Genomic DNA, 10,208 nt, shown 5'->3' with positions numbered 1-10,208 from the left:
TTCTAGATTAGCAGTTTGCAGAGATATGGTTTAGCACTAAGTGAGGGTTTCTAACTAAAAAAAAGAAAAATATTGTTCAATAGATATTGATTTATCTAATTATATGCAGGGTTTATTTAAAGTGGAGACTCGTCTGCTCTAAAAAAGTAAAAAAAAATTGTAGTGAGTGTGTCTGAGTGCATTTACTGTTGGAAGCATTGGATTCCCTCATATCATTCAGTTGGTTTTAAAATGTATAAGAAGAAATGCACTTCTTGATACCAAATTGTCTTATCTTTGATAAAGTATAGGTGATCCCAGGTTATGCCTTTGGTGCTATTTGACGTAATGAAGGAGATTTTATATGCCCCATGGTCATTAGTATTTCTGAGGAGAATAACTAGCACTTTGTCTGATAATTACTCTGTGGAAAGGGTGCTGGTTCTGCAGGCAAAATGGGTGAGCTGGAGCCCACAGCTCTGTGGAAGCCATCCAGGGGTGCTTTCCTGGTCCCACTAAGTCTCCATGAGTTGTGGGGACTGTGGGAATTTAGTTTCTCATGAACCCACTAATAAAGAGTGGCAGATGACAAATTCCTGCTGGAATTTTTTCCCCAGTTTTCATTAACCTCTGTAAAGATATTATTTTAATTGAAATAATCTTGACAGTACCTAGGAAAAAGTTGTGGGGGTTGTAATAGTAATTAAATGTGTTGTCAAAAATGATGAGCAGCCTGGTATCACTGGAAGGAAATTAAGACTGACCAATAATGAATCAGTAATCTTAATCCAGTTTTTTTCCTCTCAGAAACTCTTTAAAATGGATGGATTTTTGAGACCAGGCAATTTTAGAACAAGACAGTTAAGCAATCAGTGCCATAAAACATCTCCCTTTTAAAAGTCAATGTCATACTGGTGTAATAGTGGCTGATAGCCAGCCAGCAAGAAATGTCATGTTAATTAGACATTAATAACGCAAAATCTTGATGATTTTCCTGCATTTTGGATATCAGAATGATTGGGAATTGTATTCAGCATTAGGTGCTGGTGGTGGTGGAGTTTAACAATGATCTGCATCAGTGTCAGCTGTTTGTTTGGGTTGTCCAGTGCAAAGAGAAGGTGTGGAAATGCTGGCAGGCTGTTCACTGCCGTGAGAAAGATAGGGTTTGAGAGCCTTGGTGTTTAGGTTATGTTACCACAAGTCTTTTATTACTTGGGAGCTGTGCTAAGCCCTTTGGTAAATTACAAACTCCCTAAATTATAGTATTTTGGTCATTTTAAAAGCACCATTCATCCTTTAGATGAACTGGCATCAGATTTGGCACAAGAAAAATCAAAACTTCTGTGCTGCTCCAGGTTGGAAGGCACTTTCCTCTCCCTCATCACACCAGGCCCAGAAGGTGCAGGTGGAGCTGCCTTGGGTGCAAGGACTGGGTCGTTCTGCCCAGCACACTCACAGGGGGCTGGTGAGAAAGGCTGCCCAGGAAGCAGCAAGCTGTAAAAACAGCCACAGTGTTACTATGGGAGAGGTATCAGGAGTTTGAGCTGAGAGTTGGATTCAAATGGCTTCTTGGTAAAAGAGAACTGGGAATAGTCCATCAGTAGGCACCAGAGCTGACATGAGCAGGCTTGTAGGACCTGGGAGTGGATGAAGCTGTGCTTATTCAGAAAGTCTGAGGAAAAAATGAGCCTGAAGAAAGTTTATGATTTCCTTGGTACCCCTGCCTGAGGTAAAGTCTTCTCTACCTGTCACCAGTGAAAGATTTCCAGGTATTCTTGTATCTAAGGATTAAATGGAGAAATTCAATTCCTATGTCAGCAAGAACAGGGCTGGCAAGTTTAGTAAAGATAATCCTGCCTTATCCTAATCCTGCCTTCCCAAATGTAACCCAAGCAGAACTGCACCTTAGCAGTTAGGGCTCCTTTTGCCCTTCTGCTGCATCCCTGAGCTCCAGTTTGTGCTTCTCTCCTTCACATTTTCTTGTCCCACTCTTAGCAAACATGAGAATTAAAGAATGGAATGACAGCATGTCATGCTCCTGGTTAGAGAAACCTGCACAGTAATGTGCCCAAGATGTTTCACAAGGGAAGCAAGTTCTTTCTTCTGCTGAAGCTTTAATAGCCCATTGTCTATTTTGATAATGTGTGGGCACCTATCTACAATGTGTGCCTGTCTACACAGGGATTTTTTTAACCTCCTTTCTTCATCCCTAAAATTTAAAACAAGTCTGTTCATTCAGTAGAAAGCTATATCTCAAAGAGCTGTGATTTGAGGAAGAAGAAAATAAGTAGCAAGATGTTAAAGGAAGAGCTTATATCTTGCTTGCTTTGAGATAATGCCCAGCAGTGTAAAAACACTGGATCCTGTTATCCCAGGGACTAATTCAAAATGTAGTAGGAGATGTCCTACCCCAAGGACATCCACACTGTAAGGGAACTTGAAACATCTGAGCAAAAAAGCAACATGTAGGTGTGGAGAACAGGGGGGCAGCAACTGCTTCTTTTCTTCTCTGTTAAGATACGGACTGTTTGTTCCTCACAATCCTCTAAATTACTGTTGTGGTTCTCTCGTATCTTCCAGTGCATGTGGATGAAGGCTTTGGCCTGAGGGATGGTGACAGCCAGGACCAGCTTGCTTCTTGGACTAATTCAGGAGGGAGCTTTCTACACTTAGAAGTAGCATGGAAGGTAACCCAGCAGGCAGCAGTGGCTGGAGAAGCCCTAAGACAGGCAGGGCAGGGCATTCACTCAGTGAGCAGGACCCAGAGACAGGGACTCAGAGCTGTAAAGAAGACTAAAAAGGGGTATAAGTGCATAATGAAAAGGGGCAGCCATGGAGGACATCAGAAGAGGATTGATGGGAGCAAAATAGTAAGAGTGAAAGGGGCAGTGGGTGCTGAAGTTGGAACAGAGAGGGGAAAGCAGCGGGGACAAAAGTTCAGCCTCCTTGATGATGACAGTGTTTTGCAGAATTGAACTAAAAGCTTCCCTTGTGAGGAAAGTCTCTTGTCTAAAGAGCTCTGTGGATCGGTAATGATGTACACTGAGTTTCAGTGTCACTTTCCAGACTGAATGTAGGAAGGAAATGACCATACTTTTTAACTGATATAATAAAAACAAAAATTAAATGCAACAGAAGTGAAACATCTAATTTCCAAAGTATTTTCCTACTTTACAAAGCCAGAAGTTTAGAAGGTTTATTTTTTAAGACAGCAATAGGCAACATATGAACTACTTCTAAGGAAACACCTGTGCGGAGTAAAAGCAGTAACATACCAGACATAACTTGAGTGGTAAATCAAATTTTTAGTGCTCTGAATAATATAATTAAATTTTTTTCCTGAAATTATTTCATTTAAAAAGATCAGCCTACATATAACGAAAATTTGGTGTTATTCCACTACTGACAACAATGCTGTTTTCAAAAAAACAGTTTTTACAGCTTTCTTCCTGTGCCTCACATCTGGATTTTTAACCTCATTAAAAGTCTTTATTATGCTTTTAGAGCAGACTGTATTATAATGGAATTGTTATTTATCTCCAGGATTATCCAGTTCTTCCTTTCTGGACTGTCTTACATTTATCAGGGTCTTTAATTTCATTCGTCTACCAGCTGACCACTACAAAAATTTGAAATCCTCACCACAAATCTGTAAAAATGTTTCCACTTGCATTGGGAGACAAAAATAGAATAATTCCATGTCTTGTTGGACGGATGCCTAGCTGAAACTATGCAGGGTTTGACTGACAAGAGGATGTAGTCTTTGCTGAGAGCACTTTCTTTAAGGTTCTTTTTAGTTTTCAGGAACATTTGAGTAGATGAATGAGGAGAGGATTTACGCTAGTTTCCCTTCATTTTTGTTAACTTTGCCTGCTTTTTTGTAACTTTTGTCTCCTGCAACAAAATCTTTTCAGCTCATCGGGCTTACTGAATATATAATCACAAGCTGGTGAGTAGTAACTTCAGGGGTTTGGGTTTGAAATGGCACTCTATTCTTTTGTGTACAGCTGTGCTAGAAGACTAAAACCCCTTTGTGCAGATAAGCAAAACCAGAATTATTTAAATGCTCAGTATTTGCCAGGGTTATAACTGTGAAGTGTAGTCTTCCAGTAGTGAATAAATACGGTTCAGACATAGCTCAGCCTGCAAATGCAGTGGAGAGACTTTGAGTGAGTTCAGAATTATTTTGCATCTGAGTGATCTCTCCTCACTGTGCTGCACGGCACTTTATCCGTTTCCTGGGGAATGTGGACGGGAGCTCACAATGCACAGCAGGTAATTGGCTGCTTCAGCTGGAAAAGCAGAAAAAGGATATTTGTTGGTATATACAGAGAGAAAATGAGGGCAAGTGGTAATTACTATGGGGTGATAATATTTGTCCATAGTCTGAGCTGTCTATGAGATTAAGTCCATACTGGCACTTTGTAAGGGTAGTGAGTGCGTTAAATGTGAAGTTTAAGCAGTTGAGCAACTCTTTTTGACAATGCATTTTGGACTGGAACTTTCATATACTTTGAATGTAAAAAAGGAGGTGAATATGTTGTGTGATAATACAGTTTTTCAGAATGCTCTTCTGCTGCTCAAGGCTTGTGTTTCTGTATCTTATCACACATTTTTGTATTGTTACTTATTTTGAACCATATCTTCACTTTATGTGAATAGTTTTATCTGATGTCTGTGGTAAGTGAACATAGCTCAGCCTTTAGGAACTCATTTCTGTATTTCTAAAACTTGCGTACGCTGAGGCAAATATTTCCTCTTGGAAAAGGAAAGCTATTACTAGGTTAGATACTTTTTCTTAGTTGCACATGTGGCAGTTTCTACAGACAGACCAAAAAAAGCTGTAATGGTATATCTGTGTTTTTTGTTTAAAGTGGTTTATATCCAGAGGGGGCGTGGAAGTGTGTTGGCAGTGTAAAGCCAGTTGTACCAGGTTCCTCCTAAAATAGGGCCTTTTTCATACAAATTTTGTATTCTCTGCTTTTTCTACCTCTGCTCTCTTTAACTAAATGAACCGTGTAAAGTAAAAGCTGATAGATATTAGAATAACATTAAATCTGTTTTAATTTTCATAATATCATGTAAAACCCCACCTATCTGGGGTTTGATAGTTCAAGAATTTTTGCATACGGGTAAATATGCGTGATGAATCTTGCTAGAATTGATTGACACATGAATATAATATTGACTTCAAAAATCTTTGCAGTTTCGTGTTGCAGGACTTCAGTCCTTGGACAGTTTGATTTTAATTTGTTAGCTGAAAATCTCACAAGGAATCATGCATACTGTGTTGGAGGCTGAAATTGTGCTGCATCTGTAGAAAAAGACAAACATAAAATATTTTGTGGATTTGGTAGGTCTACATGGCTGTATGTAGAGAGGATACTTGGAAGACTGAAAAATAAAATAATAATTAAAAAAGATAATACACTGTTAGCACTTTACTATCCTTTACAAACAAAGGTTTGTCTCCTCCTCTTTGGTGAAGATAAAATCCAAATGCTCCTTTGCTTCTTTTATGCAACCTTGTACTCTTTGAGGTGGTTTTAAATTTTCATCAGTGTCATATGAGGTAAAATGTGTATTAAAGCATTAGGGAAAATGGGGTTAAGACATGCTCTGTCTAATAAAAGATATTAGTATTTTTTGGCAGTCATCCTTTGGCCTATGTAATTTTTTTTCCAAAGGGCACTGACACTGCTCCCGGGTTCTTTGCAACTATCATTCTGTGTAGAGATGTGCTTTTTACCCACTGACTTTTTTAATTTTTTTTTTTTTTCAATGCCAAATACATAATGTGTCATTTCTGGCAGAAATTTCCGGTGGTCAAAGAGAAAATAAAATGGGCTTGAAGAAAGTTTCTGGAAAGGCATGTACAGGATGGCTCAGACATGTGAAGCTCTTTCTTCCTCCTGCAGAGGTTGCGTACTACTCTTCATACCTCCTTAATGAACACAGGAGGAAGCACATATTTTTCTTGGGCCTGGAAAGCAAATGTGGTCTCAGGGTGCAAGGTTTACTACCAGTATAATCAGCTAGAGTGGCGTGAGCGACCGTGTGCCAGCTTTCTTTTGCCTCCTGTGTACCTGGCCCAATTAACTCCATTCTTTATTCTTCAGTCATCTCCCCAGGTAGCTACCTGGTGTTAATGGGCCATAAAATGCTTGGCACTGGTCCTTATGGAAATGTTTTGGGGTTTAGGGGGTGTCTCAGCCCTTCATAGGGGTCTCTGAGAGCGTCAGAGGTGGAAGTGCTGTCTGAAAGGAAATTCAGAGGACATGTACCTGTGCCCACTCTCTGATTGCTGGAAGAGCCCCTTTGAATAATACAGGTCATCAGATGAGAGCTAGATAAGTTTGGGAGAGTAAATTAATGACACAGAGGACCCAATGGAGTGAATTTCTGTTAATCACAAAGGGAAGTACTTCAGCTGGGATTAGATACTGTTGTTCTTATCTCTTAAACAAGATTTCTTCTTTGCTTCTGCCTGCCTGCTTGCCTGTCTCTGTCCCTCCCTCCCAAGCGGGGATTAACCATAACTTTTCTAATTGGACTTGTAAACGGATTGTGCTTGGTTACAAGTCAAGTAGCTCAGTTCTTTCCCTGCTATTGCTCCTGTGTTTTCTGGACTCTATCCCTCTGTCTGCAGAGCTCGATGGGGTGGGAGGTAGCAGGAGGCAGATGGTCTGGTGAAAGACACTCATTCTGCAGACATCAGATTGCAAATAAAAAGCCCTAGGAAGGCCTGAACTTCTGCAGTTGAAGCTCTGCAGGGAGGGAAAGCACCTCATGCTGTGAACCCAGCAGAAGGCAAGAGATCCACAGCTTTTCGGTAGGCTCATACTCAACTATGCATTGAAAACGTTTTAGCAGGCTTGTGACCTTTAAAAGAGATTAGAGCTAGTTATTAGTTCATTTCTACCTAAGCATGTTTATTTGAGTGGGTGCTCTATATTAATTGTGACTAGTGTGCAAGTGGCTTTTTTCAGTATTTCATAGAAGTTGTGCAGAGCCGAGGAATGTATTTTATTACCTACACCTATTCCTTGGGGTCTTCCATGGATACGTGCTCAAACTCAGGACATTATCCAGAGCATCAGAATTAAAACTGTTGATTGAAACTGAATTAGATTAGAAGAGATCTGAGACTCTGCAAAACTTCATAGCAAAGCCAAACTTCTCAGATCCTGCCTTTCTTCTGTGCAAATTTCTAAGTGTACCTTTGACATCCAGGCACTCCTGTATGGATCTTGTTAGCATAAGGAAGAGGTGTTGCCAAACAAAAACTAATAACCTGGCAAGCCGACTCAAATCTACTTGGAGTGATTTGAAGGAGTACTGAAAATCGGAAATTGGATTTCTGACTCATATTTTTCTGGGAAAATTGTGACATATTGGGATAATACACCTGCTCTCTGTCACTCTTAGTCACCTAGCAAATTTAGAACATTTTGTGAATTTAAACCTGCCCAGGTCTCCTGTCATACAGGGAAAACCTGTGGCACAGCTGGAAATGGTTGGGAAACATATCATTGGGAGCTCCTGTGGGGACGCAAGGCCACCTGTGCCATGTCTGGTGGCCTCATAGTCACAATTTCCCCCCTGATTGTAGAGGAACCATTTAACAACACATTTCTCTTCTTACTCTTTGTGTTTAGGAGGAAAAGTGTTATGTACTGCTCTGTATGCCATGCCTAGATCTGAAAAGTGACCACAGTATTCACAAACCAAATTACTTGCCTGATGCATTTCAGGGGTCAAAAATTTCTTCTCAAGTATGTTTATTTTTGGACCTTCATCCTCAGTTAGATCAAGTCACAGCAATTAGGTTTTGATGCTCCTGAGCTCTCTAACATGGAACTGCACATGATAATTTCTGATGTCAGAATGCCAACTCATCAAAATTGTAATAATACAGCTTTGCGGAGGAAACGTTTTGGTCAGACCTTACAGAGACCAGTGAAAAGCTACTTCTTGAGAAATTATGCTGGTTTGATATACTCACATCCCCGGACTCTGTCACTGTGTCACCCTGGCAAAGCCCTAATGTAGTCAGTAGAGTCATATTAATTTGACTCTGGCCAGGATAGGCCAGAGTAGTACTTAAAACTCGTAGTTTTAAGTAAGTCATGTCTACATGGAAGAATAATTAAATCTAAGACCTTAAATCATACAAGTGTGCCTGGGGAGGGCTGAAATTGTAACCAGAGGTGCTGGCACCTGCCAGATTTAGTTTAGTGACCTCTCCCCGCAAATCCAAATGCAGCTCACTGAGTTCTAGAATTGTTAGGGAAACCCAAAATGCCCAAATGGCAGTGGGCCACTTTCAGCAAGAAACAGCTCACTCCGATTCTTTTTGGGTTCTTGGTTAGCAAGGACTTAAAACCAGACTTAGATTGGACTCAACACTTTCAGCTGCTCTTCTGTACTCTCAAAGTGTACAAAGGAGAACAAACTCCCTGGTTGTGGGGTCTCCCCAGGAGTGGCTCACACCACAGTAATTTAGTATTTGCCTGGTTGAAACATTTTCATGTGTACCAGCACCCACATCCTTGGTTTGTCTACTGGGACACAGATATGTTGCCCTTCTCAGTGCAGTGGAGTCAGGGCTAGTAAAAATGTGTTGCCTTATTTTCACTGTTGTAATTTCAGAAGAGTAAACACAAAAAGGAATAAAAGTCAGACCATCTGGGTATTATGGGCTCTATCTCCCATTACAGATTTGCCACAAGAAGACGGTACATCTCGCCTGAGGCAGGAATTTTAACTCTGGCCAGGGCTCAAAGCCCCATTTCTCTCCAGAGCCATGCATTAAATACACCTTCTCTTACCAGCTCTGTATCTCCCCTGGTGAGGATGTGATTGTCCTCCCCAGATTTTGCTGTGGTGCAGTGGCTGCCAAGGTCCTGGTGCTGCAGAGAGGTCATTTGCAGGGCTAGACACAGGGAGGCGAAAGCCGGAGTGCTAAACAAACCTTGGCGAAAACTGATCATCTCTTGGCTAAACTCTTAATTCTTTTGGCCTGCTGAAGGTCTGCTGAGGGAGCCAGAGAACTCACGAAGCTCTGCAGCCAGCTGTGTGGGCCTGGTGCAGGAGTTAAAACTCACTGAGACAGTACAGCTGTGTCTTTCATCTCATTCACCTTAAAAAATGTGTCATTCCATGTTAATTATTCTTTTCACATATGTCAGAATTGATGTATGACTCATAAATAAGGATATTATTATATGCGTTGCCTTTGACACTGCGTAAGTCAGGCAGTGACATGGCACAGACCGTGTTTACAGAGCCCTTTTTGCAGGTGAGACCTGCACTGGGGTCCTGACTGCAGCACGCAGAGCTGGTGACAAGGTATAAAAACTTAAATTCAAAAAGTGTCTTGGAAGTGTTTCTCCAGAACAGAACATATTGCAGGTGCTGTATTTCCAACCAGCGAGGCCTGTGTTAGGAATAGCTTTTCTGTTAGTTAATTTCTGTCCTTAAGAGAAAGCTGCTTCCTTCCTCCCTTCATTTAATTCCTTTGCTGTTTTGACCTTCACCTGTGTGACTCGCTCCCTGAAATCCTCTCGGGAGGATCAGTGTCAGTTCTAATAAGCCAGCTGTCACTTTACACCAAACAGAAAGTAAGTGTTTCATTTGTTAAATGGGCCAGGAGAATACATCGGCTTTTTCTACCATTTTCGGTTTTCTTCTAGGGGAAAGCGTTTTACTTTTATGTGACTGAAAGTGCATAAAGCGGATTTGAAGCTGCAGATTTAAGTGTCTTGAATGAAGACTGTTATGTAAGGCTTTTCTTTATTTATCAGTTGGACTGAAATGTGATCAGTGTTACAGCACAGGGTCTGGGAGCAATGAATTTTCTTGTGTTTCTGGTAAGAAGATAAGGGACACGCTGTGTAAGGAATGCACTGGGAATTTTTCTTTAGAAAGCTGCACAGGAATAGTAAGATTATTGCACTGAGTTCTTGGCTGCTGATGCAGGGCGCAACACTGCTTGTTGGGAGTTTTGCCATTGCCTTGATTGTGAGCAGGTTAACTTTGCTCCATCATAGCTTTTCTTGTGATTATTTATTGCTCCCCTTCTGCTGCTGTTTAGTGCTGACAAGCACAACCTGTGCTTCTTTACCGGCTTGCACAGGTGGGTTAGATTTATGCTACCAAGCTTGGAAAGTATTTTGGAGTGGCTGTTGAGGGGGAGTGTCTCCGTTTTTGTGCCTTTGACACAGAAG

General features: G+C 41.0%; 1 protein-coding gene across 2 annotated transcripts in view; it reads left to right on the top strand.

Moving 5' to 3' along the window:
- The first annotated feature begins 3,734 nt into the window (after positions 1–3,734).
- Positions 3,735–10,208, top strand: part of INSC (INSC spindle orientation adaptor protein) — a 137,576-nt gene continuing 131,102 nt past the window's right edge. The window contains exon 1 of one of the 2 annotated variants that reach the window (XM_027889883.1): positions 3,735–3,928. The gene's annotated coding sequence lies outside the window, so the exon portion shown is untranslated. Of the gene's footprint in view, positions 3,929–4,185; positions 4,255–10,208 lie in introns of those variants that run through there. The other variant, XM_027889884.1, reaches the window with a different exon arrangement.

Source organism: Empidonax traillii, unplaced genomic scaffold (genome assembly GCF_003031625.1).
Source record: "Empidonax traillii isolate 1590-97213 ecotype Southwest subspecies unplaced genomic scaffold, ASM303162v1 scaffold274:size1118153, whole genome shotgun sequence".
NCBI classification, from domain to species: domain Eukaryota; kingdom Metazoa; phylum Chordata; class Aves; order Passeriformes; family Tyrannidae; genus Empidonax; species Empidonax traillii.
This window is presented reverse-complemented; position numbering and strand designations above follow the sequence as displayed.